This window comes from Camelus ferus, chromosome 11 (assembly GCF_009834535.1).
Source record: "Camelus ferus isolate YT-003-E chromosome 11, BCGSAC_Cfer_1.0, whole genome shotgun sequence".
In the NCBI taxonomy this organism is placed as follows: Eukaryota; Metazoa; Chordata; class Mammalia; order Artiodactyla; family Camelidae; genus Camelus; species Camelus ferus.
In genome coordinates this window covers 21,230,584-21,248,294 of record NC_045706.1, presented here as the reverse complement: position 1 = coordinate 21,248,294, position 17,711 = coordinate 21,230,584, and the positions used below count along the sequence as shown (strand labels likewise).

The 17,711-nt window shown below is 33.6% G+C and overlaps 1 long non-coding RNA gene across 1 annotated transcript in view; it reads right to left on the bottom strand.

The window, feature by feature from the left end:
* Positions 1–288: 288 nt before the first annotated feature.
* The window catches only part of LOC116667022, a 429,450-nt gene continuing 412,027 nt past the window's right edge, over positions 289–17,711 (bottom strand). Inside the window, exon 4 of the long non-coding RNA XR_004323799.1 lies at positions 289–366. This is a non-coding gene — a long non-coding RNA (uncharacterized LOC116667022). The remainder of the gene's footprint in view (positions 367–17,711) is intronic.

Below are 17,711 nucleotides of genomic sequence, written 5' to 3'. Positions count from 1 at the left end.
TGGAACCAATCTCTCCCTCCGAGAGCTAAGTAATAAAATCAACTCATAAGCATCTGAATGTTAAGCACTCAGGCTCTGCAGACATACAGAGCTTGATTTTTCACCCTGATTTCTTCACATAACATTTTATGTTCTTGAGGATGGTTTTTAAATTCCTTAAGATCAGTTCCCTCATTTGTAAGGCAGGGATAAACAGAAAAAAATATTTCAAAGGTTAGTGTAAAAATTCATTGAAAAAAAATATTTGGTACAGTACCTGATTTATGACTAATTTAAATATCAACTTGCTGTTGCTGTGATGGTGTAAGTTCAAAATTGACAGTCTTAAGGAGACTCCTGAGCACCAACATGAGGGAGTAACCTGATCTGAAAAATATGAACATATCAAGAGAAAGACTGTGTCGATCATAAGGAGAAAGATTTATCAATGAAGGAATAAATACAGAAAAAGTGAGTGACAAGGTAATGTATTGGCAGTGAATATTCAAACTGGTCAGCAAGAGAGGAAACCCTATCAGACTGAAGTTAATACCGGGGCTGCCTGGCAGGCACATGAGAACCCAGTGCCATTAATTGTACAGCCTGAGTTCTAACCTCCATTTCCCCTTTATCAGGTACTGATCACCAAGCACACTTGTGATACTTTGGCTTTTATGCCACTAGTCTACAGCTAGTCTACAGTGAGACAACCCTGGTTAGACTAAAAGTACTGTTGATTGATCCAGAATTTTGCACGTCCCACGGAAAATTAGCAACTTGTCATTATGATTTTACATACCAATTTACTTTGTGTTCTGCTAGAATGAGCCAGCATCTGTGAATCCAAGCGACTGTGGGACGCCAATGAGGCTATCAGTGGAGACAGCTAGCTTTAAGAACAATTGGCACAAGCCATCTGGGCTGTGACAATTATTAACTATTGAATATTTGTCAGGTTACTAGAACTATGATTATAGGTTGTTATAAAAAATAAGTCTTCAAAACATGACATAATAACATAACTCAATACATGCTGTGTAATAAAGTAACAACAATAAAATTGTGATAAAATGCTTGAAGTTTGTAAAGCAGAAGTATTCTGTGCTTTGGCATGAGGCAGATGAAAGGAGATCGTCTTTGGTATCTACTTTTTCTGTTTTCTTAAATTTTCTCTACAGATAAGCAATATGGTCACTGCCAAAAGGTAATATATTTTAAGCTTTTCTTCCTCAAATGGAAAAGTAACTGTGCTGATCCTTTCACAAATTTCTTTAGAGTCAGCTAATTACTAACAATCCAAATTCACTCCTTTATTTATTACTTCAATCAATACGTCATCAAAGACATGTTAGTTATTTATCACTCAATGAATGCATATTGGATAAGCAGCAATATCCTAGGACACTGAGACTATAAAAAGAATGATATTATTATAATACCTGCTAATATTATTATAATAAGGACTACTCTTCCAATAGTCAGTTTAGTAGGGAAGAAATACAGAATGAAATTCCTATAAAATATAGACAGAAAAAATACAATATAATTGATTCTTTAATAGAAGAATGTATTTACTATTGTGAAAAAGTGAATAACTAAGGGCAGGTACGCAGTGTAATATTTGAACTGGATATTAAGACTAGTGGGCAGGAGTAGGATGGATATTCCAGGGAAGGAAATGGCAAAAAGAAAAAGTGGCATGTACCTACGTACAGACTTCGGTGAGGGCACCAAATGCTTGAGATCAGTCATAAGTTCAAGGTTGGCAGAGCACTGCATTTTCAGGCAAAAACATCAGGTGAGGGTGAAAAGATAGGGTAAGATTTTACATGGCATTTACTGTGTTATGCACACTAAAAAGTTGAACCCTTATCCCTCAGGTAGTGGTGTACCATAAAATATTTTTTAATAATGTTTGTAACATTTTATTTTTTTATTATGTGTATATATTATAGCTGGCTGTGCAAAGGCATTTACAGGAGAGGAGGAAACAAAAGTTTTGCTTTGGTTATATTTCTCTTTGGATTGACCAAATGGCAATCATATTGATGAGTTGAGTCTTACTATCATTATTCTTTAAACAAACCAAACTAGCCAAAATTGTGGTAACACAAGTGTATTAACATGATCACATTTGTTACTATCTTAGCATTTGATGTCACCTAAATTTTTAATCCCAAACAAGATGGAGCAAATTGCAATGAAAGATTATGAAAATAGCCAGAGAAAGTCAATTGGATTTGTTATAGTCTATGCAATGGTGTCAGGGGGGAAAAAAGGCAGATTAGATATAAATCAATGAAACATTCAACTAATGGGAAAATAACATCAGACATGATCTGTCTGGATAATTTATGTAATTTACCACTTATACTCAAATTAGAAAGTTAAGTAGCCAAAATATTTCTATCTTCATACTAGTCTATTGGAAAACTTTGGATAACAGAGGGAAGATTCTCCAAGGATATCTTGTCACCATCTTTTGCAAAAGCTACACTCCCATTGCCATCATTAATCTTGGCTTTCAACACTTCAGCACAAGAGATAAATAGACTATGTGAATTTAGAAGTAATGACTGATTAGTCTAGTACCCTTGACAAGAAGACCTTGAATTGTAGTTGTATATAGATCCCCTTTTCTCATATGTAATTTCTAAATTATCCACATACGTTGTTCTGCCCGATCGACTTCTTTTGTCACACAAAGAAATAGCCATTCACATATGTGATTTGGAAACCATCAGAAATACCCCAGGGAATTGCCTGTCACAGGGGCTGTTCTGATAACTAACCACTCTCAGGCAGCATGGAATTCAATTAAGCAAAGCAGTCCTGCAAATAAAATTTAAGAATGATGTCCAGGCTCCAAAAAAGTTGTTTAGGGGAAATTATAAAATTAGAAATGGGACAAAATGGAAAAGAAAATGCTGATGATCAACTGTAATATAGAAATGGAAATATGTGATTTGTTTGAATGGTTTAGATCTCTGGATGTCTGAAGTTTTACTCAATGTGATTTCCAAAAAACTTAAAAGTAAAAAGAACTGAATAGAGAGTTATCAAAAATATATACTATGAAATGGAGTCCGCTGCCATTAATAAATTCTTATTTATTTATTATAATCACAGGAAAATTTGCAGAGCCCAGGATCCCACACTAATACCATTTGAGGTCTCATACTACTGTGGGAGAGGGTAATATATACTCTCCTGCACAAGACACACTATAGATACAAGACAGGTTGGCTTCCTGCTATGGTACAGGTGGCAAGAATGCTGAGAGAACTCATCTCCAAGGCGCAGGAACACAGGGCATACATAATATTGAGTCTGGACCAGGACAAAACTGAAGCTATCTTCCAGCATCAGCTTGGCAAGCACTGAACAGCAAGCAATAGGAATTTAGTGGTTATAGAAGGCCAAGAGCGTAGAAAGACATACCCTATGAAGCAGAGATATGCAGTGATGGCTGAGAGATGCCCTTGGTGGGCAAAAACATTAAAAAGAACTCTTCACCTGTCAGAGCCTCCTTTATAAACACAAAGCATAATTAAATTAAATTTGAAGTTTGTGTTGCATGGAAGGTTAACAGAATAACAGTGAAATCTATGTAGTTAAATTTCTGATAAGAGTAGTTCAATCTTCCACACTTAATGATTGAGAAAAGATAGGTATATTTTCATATAAAAAATGCTACATGTATAATACTACGTATCTTAGTCTCTGATATACTTCACAAGATGTTACAATGTATGGCATTTCATCACAAATTTAAAAACACTAGAGAAAGCAAGAAAAAAAAAAAACAATCCATCATCTAGAAAAAAATGCAGCAAAATAGCAAGGACTGTATTTAGATATGACCTAGTAATTGGAGTCATCAGATACTTTAAAATAACTGTTTAATGTTAAAAGATCTAGTGAAAAAGATGTACATGATGGAAACATGAGGAATTCTATCAAAGAAATGAAAACTAAAATAATCAAATAAAAATCCTAGAAGACACAACAGTAAAAAAGGGAGACAGAAACGATGCATGAGAGAGGGAGCAGAGAACACAGCAGCTAAGAGCTCAAGAGCAGTATCAGACAGTTTACTGTGTGTGTCATTAGAATGCCAAACAGGAGGAGGAAGACTGGAACAGGGGGGGAAAAAGCTGTACACCATAAATTGACACAACATTGTAAACTGACCATGCTTCAATTATATATTTATGTATTTATTTATATTTATGTATTTAATAATATATATAAAGAGAGCTGTCCAAATCAGAATCCATTCTTGGGATCAGAAAGGTACAGTAAACATCAGATAAATATTATCATAATCTACAGATATTACAGCATGAAGGATAATGCCTTAGACAGGTATGATGCTTAATGTATAGCTGTTGCTTTTCTGTATCTATGTAACGTGGTAAGTCAAATAAAGAATAAATCCTTAAAAAAAAAAAAAAAGAATAGAACAAGTAAGAAAAAAAAACCAAGTTAAATCCAAAGCAAACAGAAGAAAGGAAATACTAAAGGTGAGAGCTAAAATCAATGATACAAACAAAAAATTACAGAAAACCAAGGAAACTAAAAGCTAATTCTTTGAAAGGCCAATATAATTGTTGATTCTCTGGTTATATTGAAAAGACTAAGAGGGAGAGAGAGAACACAAAGTGTTAATATCATAAATGAAAGGATATAACTACAGATTTTATTGACATTATAATGAATCTAATAGATTGAGTTGGGAAGAAATGACAACTTAAAGATCTTAAGTATTATCTATCAAAGTGGCATATTTCTCTATTTACATCTTCTTTGATTTCTTTCACCTGTAGTTTCCCTCATATAGATCTTATATATATTATATTTCTATCTAAATATACCCAAATATTTGTTAGAGGAGAATATAACTGGAGCAGTATTTCAAATTTCAAATTCTAATTGTTCACTGTTGTATGACAGATACTGACTTTTGTATATAACCTTGCATCCTGTAATCATAACATAATTGCTAAATCCAGGATGCTTTTCTGTTGTTCTTGATCCTTTGGGATTTTGTCCTTAGACAGCCTTGGCATCTGTAAACAAAAAGGTCTTTATTTCATTTTAGAGAGGACAGCAGGTAATTTTATTTATTTAAATTGAAATATAGATTATTTACAATTTTATGTTTATTTCAGGTGCACAACATAGTGATTCACTATTTCTAAGGATTATATTCCATTTAAAATAATTACAAAATAATGGCTACATTTCCCTGTGCTGTACAATATATCCTTGTTGCTTATTTATTTTATGCATAGTAGTTTGTGTCTCTTAATCTCATGCCCCTTTTTCACCCCTCACCTCTCCCCTCTCCCCAGTGGTAACCACTAGTTTGTTCTCTATATTTGTGAGTCTTCTGTTTTGTTTATATACATTCATTTTATTTTTTAGGTTCCTCATATAATTAATAACATATACTATTTGGCTTTCTCTTTCTGACTTATTTCACTAAGAATAATACCATCTAGGTCCATCCATGTTACTGCAAATGGCAGTGTTTCTTTTTTATGGCAGAATAATGTTCCACTGTATATATATACCACTTCTCCTTTATCCATTCATCTGTTGATGGGGACTTAGTTTGCTTGGCAATTGTAAATAATGCTGCTTTGAACACTGGAGTCCATGGATTTTTTTCAGATTAGTGTTTTTGTTTTCTCTGGATGTATACCCAGCAGTGGAAGTGCTGCATCATATGGTGGTTCTATTTTTAGTCATTTAAGGAAATTCTATCCTTTTTTCTACAATGGCTAGACCAATTTGCAACTCCAGCAACAGTATACTAGTGTTCTCTTTTCTCCATATCCTTCCTAGCATGCGTTATTTGTAGATATCTTGATGATAGCCAATCTGACAGGTGAGATGATACCTCATTGTGGTCTTGATTTGCATTTCTCTAATGATTAGCAATGTTGAACATTTTTTCATGTGTCTGTTGGCCATCTGTATGTCTTTGGGAAAATGTCTAGTCACGTGTTCTGCCCATATTTTAATTGGTTGGGGTTTTTTTTTGATATTGAATTGTACATGCTGCTTATAAATTTGGGATATTAACCCCTTATTGGTCATATTATTTGGAAATATTTTCTCCCATTCGGTAGGCTGTGTTTTCATTTTGTCCATAGTTTCCTTTGATGTGCAAAAAAATTTTAAGTTTAATTAGGTCCCATTTGTTTACTTTTGCTTTTACTTCTTTTGCCTTAGGAGAGAGAGCTAAAAAAATGTTGCTACAGATTATGCTGAAGAGCATTCTGCCTATGTTCTCTTCAAGAAGTCCTATGGTTTCAAATCTTACGTTTAGATCTTTAAGCCATTTTGAGCTTAAACTAAAAACTAAAAGTGTTTATCAAATCTAAACAGATCCTAAAAGAAATGTTAATAGGGTCTTCCGTAAGTAGAAAAGAAAAGGCTGTACCAAGAAGTAAGTGTCTATAGAAAAGGAAAAATCCCACTAGTAGAGGCAAATCTATAGTAAAGGCTAAGGATCCACCACTTAAGTAGGCTAGAGCAGAGTAAAAGGAAAAAAAATGTAAAATAAAGTGTAACTACAATAAACGGTAAAGGGACAAACAGGAAGATGTAAAATGTAACATCAAACACACAAAGTGTGTGGGAAGGGAGTAAAAGGATGCAAATATTTTAGAATGTGTTTGCACTTAAAGGACTACCTGTTTAAAACAAACACAGTTACAGATCAACATGTATGAACCCCGTGGTAACCAGAAATCAAAAACCTACAATAAAAAACAAAAGAGAAAGGAACACAATCAAGCCACTAAAGAAAATCATCAAACTACAAGGGAAGAAAAAAAGAAGCAAAAAAGAATAGGGAAGAATTACATAAACAGCTGGAAAACAAGCAATAAAATGGCAATAAGTGCATACTTAATTACTTTAAATATCGATGGGCTAAATGCTCCAATCAAAAGACATAATTGGTTTTAAAAAGAAAAAGACCTTTCTATATGCTGCTTACAAGAAACTTACTTCAAACTTAAGACATATTTACACCAAAATTGAAAGGATGGAAAAAGCCATTCCATACAAGTGGAAACAACAAGAAAGTGGAGGTAGCAATACTCATTTTAGAAAAAAATTAGACTTTAAGGTAGTCTATTACAAGAGACTGAAAAAGACATTCTATAATGATAATGGGATCCACTCAAGAAGAAGAAATTAGCAGTCATTCACATGCATGCACCCCAAACAGGAGCACCTAAATAGAGAAAGTAAATATTAACAGATGTAGAAGGAGAAACTGACTACAATACAATAATAGTACGAGTCTTTAACACCCCCACATGCATCAATACACAGATCATCCAGACAATAAAATCAGTAAGGCAACAGCGGTATTAAATGACACAATAAACCAGCTGGCTTTTAAAAAAGCTCTTTCTTATCTGTATACCTTTTATTTTTCTTACATATGTTTTTCTTTTTTGCATTAGCTAGAACCTTCAGTATTGTGTTGAATAGGAGTGGTGAGAGTGGACATCCTTGCCTAGTTCCTAGTCTTAGCGGGAACACAACTAGTTCCTCACAATTAAGTGTAATTTGAACCGTACATTTTGATAGTTTTTTAAAATGGAGGTAGTGGGGATTGAACCCAGGACCTCGTGCATACTGAGCATGCACTGTCCCACAGAGCTATATCCCCCACTCCCTATGATAGTTTTTAGAATAAGGTTAAAGATGTTTCCCTTCATTTTCAGTTTGCTGGTAGTTTTTATTATAAATGGATGTTGGGGTTTTTTCAAATGCTTTTCCTGCATGTTTTTGATATGGTCATATAATTCTTTTCTTTATCCTGTAGATGTGATAGATCACATTAATTTATTTTGGAATGCTGAAACAGCTTTGCATAATGGGGATAAATCAGACTTTGTCATGGTATATAATTCTTCTGCTAATATTTTGTTGAGGATATTTGCATCTATGTTCATAAGATATATTGGCCTGTAGTTTTCCTTTATTGTAATGTCTTTTTCTGGTTTTGGTATTAAGAGACTGTTGGCCTCAAGACTGAATTAGAAATTCCCCCCCCACACACTTTTTTGGTATATTCTGGAGCAGTTTGTAGAAAATTGGTATTGCTTTTTAAAATATTTTGTAGAATTCACTGGTAAACCCATCTGGGCTTGTTACATTCTTTTTGGAAGACTATTAATTATTGATTCCATTTATTTAATAGTTAAAAGTCTATTCAGATTATCTTTCTCTTTGTGAGTTTTGGTGGATTGTATCTTTTAGGGAATTGGTCTGTTTTATCTATGTTACCAAACTTTGAAACACAGATTTGTTCATTGTGTTATTTTATTATCCTTTCAGTGTTCATGTGATCAGTAGTGATGGTGCCTCTTTCCTTTCTGATATTAACAATTTGTATTTTTGTCAGCTTTTTTTTGGGAGGGGTGTGTTTTAACCTGGCTAGAGGTTTTTCAGTTTTATCAGTCTTTTTAAAGTATTAGATTTTGATTCCATTCGTTTTCTTTATTGACTTTTTTTTTTAGTTTTATTGATTCTCACTCTATTTTTAAAAATTATTTCTTATCTTCATCTTACATGGGATTTAATTTTCTCTTTCCTAGTTTCCTAAGGCAAAAGATTAGATTATACATTTAGAGATTTCTTCTTTTTAATTATATGCATTTTATGCTTTACATTTTACTTTTAAGTGCTGCTTTCACTGTATCTCATAAATTTTGATAGTGTATTTTCATTTAGTTTAAAATATTTCTTAAATTTCTCTTGAGACTTCTTTGATCCAGGTGTTATTTTAAAATGTGTCATTTAATCTCCAAGTATTTTGGGATTTTCCTCTCTTTCTGTTACTGATTTCTTCAGTTACACTGTGGTCTGAGAACACATATGGTTTATCTTCCAAATTTGTTAAGATGTGTTTTATGGCTCAGACACTTGTGTATCTTGGTTAATTGCATGTAAACTTGAGAAGGGTGTGTATTTTGCTGTTGTAAGATGGAATATTCTGTTCATATTAATTAAATCCAGTTCATTGATGGTGTTGTTCAGTTCAAGTATATCCTTCCAGATTTTCTGCTGGTTGGATATGTCAGTTATTAATCAAAGGGTGTTGTCTCCATCCCCAACTGTAATAGTGGATTTGTCTATTTCTCCTTGCAGTTCTGTCAGGTTTTGCCCTGTGAATTTTGGTGTTCTGTTGTTAAATGCATACACACTTAGAACTGGTATGATTTCTTGGAGAATTGACTTCTTTTTCATTATGTAATTTCTCTCTTTGTCCCTGAGAATTTTACTTTCTCTGAAGCTTGTGTTGTCTGAATTTAATATGATTACTTCAGCTTTCTTTGTATTTTTGTTAGCATGGTACATTTACTTGTATCACTTATTATGTGTATTTATTGAATCTTGTTTTTTGTTAATTCACTCTGCGTATTTATTTATTTATTGAAGTACCATCAGTACTATGTGTCCATTTCTGGTGTACAGCATAATGTCCCAGGAATGAATATACATACATATATTCATTTTCATATTTTTTTCATTAAAGGTTATTACAAGATATTGAACATAGTTCCCTGGGCTATACAGCAGAAACTTTTAAAAATCTATTTTTATATATAGTGGCTAACATTTGTTAATCTCAAAATCCCAAATTTATCCCTTCCCACACTCTTTCCCTTGTAACCATAAGATTGTTTACTATGTCTGTGAGTCTGTTTTTGTTCTGTAGATGAGTTCATAGTGGCCTTTTTCTTTTCTCTTTTTTTTTTAAATTCCACATATGAATGATATAATATGGTATTTTTCTTTCTCTTTCTGGCTTACGTCACTTAGAATGATGATCTATAGGTCCATCTATGTTGCTGCAAGTGGCGTTATTTTATTCTTTTTATGGCTGAGTAGTATTCCATTGTATAAATATACCACAACTTCTTTCTCCACTCAGCTGTTGATGGACATTTAGGTTGCTTCCATGTTTTGGCAATTACACTCTGTGTATTTAGACACTGATATTTACAGTGATTGTTGATATAGTTGGTTTAACATCTACCACATTGGTAACTTTTCTGTTAGTTGTCTTTTAATAAATGCCTTTTTATAAATTTTATAAATATCTTTTTTTGGCTTTGGTCTTCCAGTCTTTTTCTCTTTTCTCTAGTTTTAATTGAACATTTTATGTTTTTCTTTCCTTTCTTAAAATATAAACTATACTTCTTTTTCTAACTTATTTTAAAACCACTTTATCAAGGTATGATTGACATAGAAAAAGTGATACTTATTTAATGTATATAAATTGATGGGTTTGAAGATAAGAATATACTCACTAAACTGTCACTGCAATCAAGGCCATAAACATATCCGTCACCTCCCAAAGTTTTCTCTCACCTCCTTTATGATTATTTGTGTGTGTGCAGTTAGATTGTTTAATATAAGATCTACCCTCTTGGCAAAGTTTAAGTGTAAAATAAAATATTGTTAGCTATAGGTACTATGTTACATCATAAAATCTCCAGAATTTATTTATCTTAAATAACTGAAATTTTGTACCATTTAACCATTACCCTCTTAATCCCCTCTCCCATTAGTCATGTCAACTACCATTCTACTTTCTGCTTCTGTGAGTTTGACTATTTGAGATTCCACATATAAGTGAGCTCACACGGTATTTCTCTTTCTGTGTCTGGCTTGTTTCAAGATCCGTCCATGTTGTTGCAAATGGGAAGATTCCTTATTTTAAGTCTGAATATTTTATTGTATGTATATATCATTTTTTAATCCATTTATCCACCAGTGGACACATAAATTGTTTCCATATCTTGGCTATTGTGAACAATGTTGCAGTGACCATAGGAGTCCAGCTATCTCTTTGAGATCCTAATTTCAATTTCCTTGGTTAAATATGCAGAGTGGTACTGCTGGACTATATTGTAGACTTATTTTTAATTTTTTAAAGAACTTTCATATGACTTTCCATGCTATCTACACCAATGTACACTCCTAACAACTGTGCTTCAACGTTCCATTTTCTCCACATTTTGTCAACATTTGCTGTTACTATTTTTTTTTAAGTAACAGCCTTCCTAATAGATGTGAGGTAATATCTCAATATGACTTTGATTTGCATTTCCCTGATGACTCTTAATGTTGACCACATTTTCATATACCTAGTGGCCATTAGTTTTTATTTTTGTTTTTTGATAAATGTCTATGTAGTTCCTTTGCCCATTTTTAAATTATATTTTTAATTTTTTTTACTGTTGAGTTGTATGAATTCCTTATATTTTTGTTATTAACCTCTTTTTAGATATATAGCTTACAAATATTTTTCCCATTTCTTATGCTGCATTTTCATTTTGTTGATTGCTTCCTTTGCTGTGCATGAGCTTTTTAGTTTGACATAATTACACGTGTTTATTTTTGCTTTTGTTGCTTTTGCTTTTGGTGTCATATCCAGTAAGTCATTGCTAATACCAATGTTAAGGAAATGTACTCCTGGGCATCTATAGTTTTACAATTTCATGTTTTACATTTAAGTCTTTAATCAATTTTGATTTGATTTTCTGTATGGCTTAAGGTAAGGGTCCAATTTTTTTCTTTCTTTTTTTCACATCTGTATATCCAGTTTTCTCAACATTATATGAGACAAATCTTTCCCCACGGTATAGTCTTGATGCTGTTGCTTAATAATAGTTGACCATATGTGTGTGAGTTTATTTCTGGGCTCTCTATTCTCTTCCATTGGTCTATGTTTCTGTTTTTATATCAGTACCATACTGTTTTGATTACTAAAGCTTTATAATATAATTTGACACCAGGAAGTGTGATAACTCTAGCTTTGTTCTTGCTCAAAATTGCTTTGGATGTTTGGGGTCTTTTGTGGTCCCATATGAACTTTAGGATTTTTTTTTTTCTATTTCTGTGAAAACTGTCATTGAATTTTGATGGGGATTGCTTGAACACATAGATTGCTTGGACAGTTTAGACATTTTAACCATATCACTTTTTCCAAAACATGAACACAGAATATTTTTCCATTTATTTGTGTCTTCTTCAATATATTTCTTCAGTGTTTTGTATTTTTCAGAGCACAGATATTTCACCTCCTTGGCTAAATTTATTCCTGTGTATTTTTAGTCTGTTTTCAGTGGCAGTGTTTTCTTAATTTTTTAAAAGTACTTCATTTTAGTGTATATAGGAACACAACTGATTTTTGTATGTTGATTTTGTATCTTGTAAGTTTACTGAACTCATTTATTTCTCTAACAGTTTGGAAGTGTAGTCTTCAGTGTTTTCTATCATAAGATCATGTTATCTGCAAAAAGAGATAATTTTACTTTTTTCTTTCTGATTTGAAGGACTATAGTCTAATTGCTCTGGCTAGGACTTCTAGTACTGGGTTGGAGAGAAGTGGTGAGAACAGGCATCCTTGACTTACTGCTGATTTTAGAATAATAAAAAGCTTTGATCTTTTCATCACTGTATGTGATTTTAGATGTAAACTTCACATATATTGACTTTATAACTTTGAGGTATATTTCATCTATAACTAACTAATTTAAGAGTTTTTAATCAGAAAAAGATGTTAAATTTCCAAAATGTTTCTGTATCTGTTGAGATAATCATATGACTTTTTACTCTTCATTTTGTTAATGTAATGTGTCATGCTTAATGATTTGCATATATCAAACCATCCTTGTATCCCCTACTTGATCATACTGTATGATCCTTCCAATATGTTGCTGAATTTAGTTTGCTAATATTTTGTTGAGGATTTTTCATCTATGTTCAACATAGATGAATATTTGCTTGTAATTTTATTTTCTTGTAGTATACTTTTCTGGCTTTGTATCACAATAATACTGGCCTCCCTCAACTAAAGGGAGAAATAGACAGCAATGCAACAATAGTAGAGGACTTCAATACTTCACTTTCATTATTGGATAAGCTAAAAGGAAAGAACAGATGCATATGAAATATCCCATTGTGCAGCAGCCAAATACACATTCTTCTCAAGTGCACATGGAACACTCACCAGAATAGATCAGTCAGGCTACAAAACAAATCTAAACAAATTTAAGAAGATTGAAATCATATTAAATTATATTTCTGACCATAATTCTGTAAAGCTGAAGGCAATAAGGAAGATAATTGGAAAATTCATAAATAAGTAGTAATAAACCATACACATTAATTATTTTCAAATGCATTACACTAAGAGAAAGAAGTTGGATTCAAATGTCTACATGATTTTATATTTATGACATTAAGAAAAGCAAAACTATAGAAAAATAAATTGGTTATTGTTAAGTTTGGAGGTTAAGTAGGAAATTAAGTTTAAAGGGAAATGGTGAAAATTTTAGGGGTAATAGGAATGTTTTGTGTCTTAATAGTGGTCATGGTTATAAGACTGTCAGAATTAATGTATTTTTGCCTCTAGAAGGCGTGAATTTTACAATATGTAAATTTTATTTCAATAAATCTTATTTTAGTACATACGCACAATTATACAATTATTGAACATTGTACCCAGGATTTCTAATTTCGTAGATCTAGGGTGAGGCTCAGATTTTTCACTCATAATAAATTCCTTGAGATGGTGCTGATACTCCTGGCCTGAGACCACATTTTGAGAACAGTGACCATAGACTAATGGTTCTGAGACTTAAATATGCATTGAATCAACAGAAGTACTATTAAAACATGTACATTGACTTAGTATTAGAAGAGAACCTGAGATTGTTCTCCCAACAAGCTCTACTGCTGTTGATCCTCATGCTGTTGGCATATCATGTATAAGGTCTAAGATATTAGTGGTTATTAGCCTAAATTCCTAATAGATAGAAACTGAGGTTCATAGAATGCTAAGTAACAGCCACTGAGTGAGAAAGCAAGAACTGATGCCTAATTTTCTGACTTCTGGTGTGGTGCATTTGGCTATTTTAAGGATAATTACAAATTTAAAATAAGGTAGAACCCAGTTGGAAATAAGAGACTTCATCCCACTCCCTTAACCTAGAATACTTACTTCAGAAAACTTGTATTTGCAAATTCTTTCTCTCTTTAAAATGTATTATAATTCTTTTAAAGCTAAATAACCCTTTCACCAGCTTTAGGACCCAGAAATATATTTTCAAGAACCTGGGTAGGGTACCATGTCTTTCAAATGTAATTATCAAGGAAGAGAGCATCCTTACTTCCCAGTTTCTGTGTGAGGGTAGTAGCCTACCTTTAGTGGGACTGATGCCTTTCTCTCAAACTACTTCCTGTCATTAAGATGTGAGAAGTTTATTTTTCCTTTGGAGAAAGCCATTTAGCTAACACAGATTGCCACCCCAACTACCAAGTGGATCTGGGATAAACTGTGTGTGACAAGTAGCTCTGTCAAGTCCCCTTTTTCGGGATTGGTTATTGTTTATCTTGAGAACATATATGCAATGGGTTGTATCTGCTTGACTATGTAAAAGGGTGAGATTTTTTTCTGTCTCTGCAATCTCTTTATCAGCTTGCCTGTGATACACATCTGGCTTAATGCTTATTCAATTAAAATTTGTTTATTTGAGAAGAGAGGTTTTCTGAGTTGGAAGAAGATTTTACTTTTAATCATATTTTCCCAACACTGACTACGCCCTTCTTGTTTGTCAGTAAAGTCCTGCTGGTAGATACTTCTTGGAAGTGAAGACTGGATACTAAAGAAGAAAAAAGGAGAAAGGGAGCAAAAAGAGAAAGAAAGAAATTAGAAAATGTACCTGTCATTTTCACTAAATAAGTAAATGCATGAATATACAAATAAATAAGCAGACACATACATATATACAGACATGCATTCATACATACATACAAAAGAAAACCGGTACAGACAGAAAAGACAAAATAGCCCTCACACTTAATAGAGCACAGTCATCAAAACAGGATTGGTGTGTGACCCTGACATTCTTGTTTTTAACTCCCTACAGGAGGTAAGGAATGGGGAGATAGGGTGGGAGAATGATTCACAGTAAAAGCCACTTGATGCTTCCTAAAGTGGTAGCCAAAATATACTGAAAAATAAGCACACATTAATTTCAAGGCTCTCCATTTGGGAAAGCAGATGTTTTATTGTCCTATCTCAGGAACCATCCAGTGTCTCATTAGTGCCCTTTATTCTGTCATTGGAGAGTGTGGACTTTGACTATTGTATACTGAAATACAAATTGGATTACATTCCATGTGTGAATTCCAAAAAAGCTAGTAAAATTTATATGGATATTTTCTTGACAATGTCCTTTTAGGAACCCCTTGAAGAAGCCCATTTCTGGAGGGAAAACACATGATGAAACATTCCAAACCACAAAAGAATGCAGCTTACAGAGAAATGTGGACAAATTAGATTATAGTTCAATGAAAATAATACTTTTTTAATTTCGAGGACAGAAATATTAGATTACTTCTCCAAAAAGTTAACTGATTAAGACGAATATTATTATCAGTAATATCTCAGAATTTTACCAACTTCACATTAAAAGAGCAAAGATGTATTACAAAGCTGCAATTTTACAGTAGTACAATAAAGTTAATGCACAAATGAACAGTTTATTAAAGAAAGAATATTAAATTATAGAAACATTTCAAACATAAAAAGAGTAAGTAGGAGACTGACCTATGTCTACACTGATCAGCTGTCTCCCCACATGAGACAATTACATCCTGATCACTACTCTACACAGTTGTCTATGGTAAAGACCTGGCTAGTTTAGCTTCCACAATTCCTTCCACAACCTGGTCCCAATCTTTCCATTTGGCCTTATCTCCAAAACTTGTACTCAGGACCAGGGGTTCTCAGACCATGCATCAGAATCACTTGGATGACTTGTTAAAACACAGATTCTTGAGACCTAACAACAGAATTTCTGATTCAGTAGTTCCAGGTGGGGTCCAATAATTTTCATTTCAGACAAGTTCTTATGTAATGTTGATGGTTCTGATTTGTGGACCACAGTTTTAGGACTATTGCTATAACTGTTGAAACAAGTAGATGGCTAGAGATGAGCAGGGAAAGAGGGGCATGGGCCAAATGGCAGGAAACCATGTATCTTGTAAACAATGGGGGTCCTTGGGCACACAAAGAACAGTAAGAATCTCCAGACTGACAGAAAACTACATTTTTGAGTGATAAGGATTCTAGAGGCAGACACAGTTGGGAAAAGGTAGGAATCTCTGGTGTCTGAATGTAACGTTTGGCTCATTGTGCCTGCATTATGATAAAATTAGCCTCGTAGCCTTGCAGAAAAGAAGCATCCACCTTGCACCAATGCCATGACACTTCACATGAAGACTAAATAAGGACAAAATTCTTACCCCACCCAGGAAGGGGGAACCAGGATGAAAATTAGAAAATATGGTCCCTAACCCCTCCCTCCCCAGTGAATATTCTGCCCATTCATTTTTACACCCCATATAACCAGTTTGCCAAAAAAACTCAGGGCAGCTACTCACCTGAGTCTTCCCAGTCTCCCTTGGAGAGTGTACTATTGCTTAATAAATCCTCACTTTGCTTTCTTGGCCTCCATGTCTCATCTCTAAATTCTTTCTGTGACAAGACAAGAGCCTTCTCTCCAGTAACGTAACCTCACAGTATATTTTTTCTAATAATCACAGATACGGCTTTTTGACTCTGTGCTTTTGCACCTGTGCACTTCCTTCCCTGGCCCTGTAATATCCTTTATATCCATCCTAGAGAAAACACATACTTTACTGCCAATTCAGTTTTCTCTTAACTGTATGTAACTGTTTGGCAGGTATTAAGACTGAATATGAATGTTGTGTATTTACCTGTTAAGAGTGGCTTCAATCCCAATAAGAAGCATATTCTAAACACCCTGCCCCCCTTAAGCACTTAAGATGTTCTCGAGTAAAATCAGCAATGATTGCTTTTTCTTCCCTGGATTGTCAGTGTGACTATCTGTACTCTTTTATTTGAGATTTCATTTTTCTCTCAGTTGATATGAAAGATCTGTTCAAGTTTGATTTTTTTTCTTCTTTATTGATTATCTTCTTGGAGGAGGACAGCAGTAATATCCTTGTTATCAAGATACTGACTAAAGCTTGAGTCCTTAAGTTTTAACAGGTAAAAGGTTGCATCTCACAAAAAGGGTAATTTTCTGCTATTGTGAAGCTTATAGTTTATAAATTTTGATCAAAATACATCCTTTTGGTCTAGATAGAAATCCTTCTCAATCTGGTTTCTCATGGTTCTGAAGACATCATGATGTCAATAATTCCTTAACATTACCCTCCAACTGGTCACAGTTTCTGAAAAGTGGGCCCTGATACCGGGAAAAATTTGACATAGTTTGATAGATTTATAAATACACCAGACCTATACAGCTGCCATTTTTTCTATCTACCCTTATTCCTTTGGCGATGCTTCATCCCTCTTAAATTTCAGCAAGATGCAGAGTAATTGATCAAGACAGCAGGGGTGGGGAAGGGTATAGCTCAAGTGGTAGAGTGCATGCTTAGCATGCACAAGGTCCTGGGTTCAATCCCCAGAACCTCCTCAATAAGTAAACTTCATTATCTCCCCCCAAAAATAAAAAATAAAATATAAAAAAAAAAGACAGCAGGGGGATGATCATAACAATGTCCTCGTCCTGGAGTTTTCTCCTTTGATTCAATGGCAATCAGTTGGACAAATTGAGGCATGTATCCACCAACTCTTCATATAATTA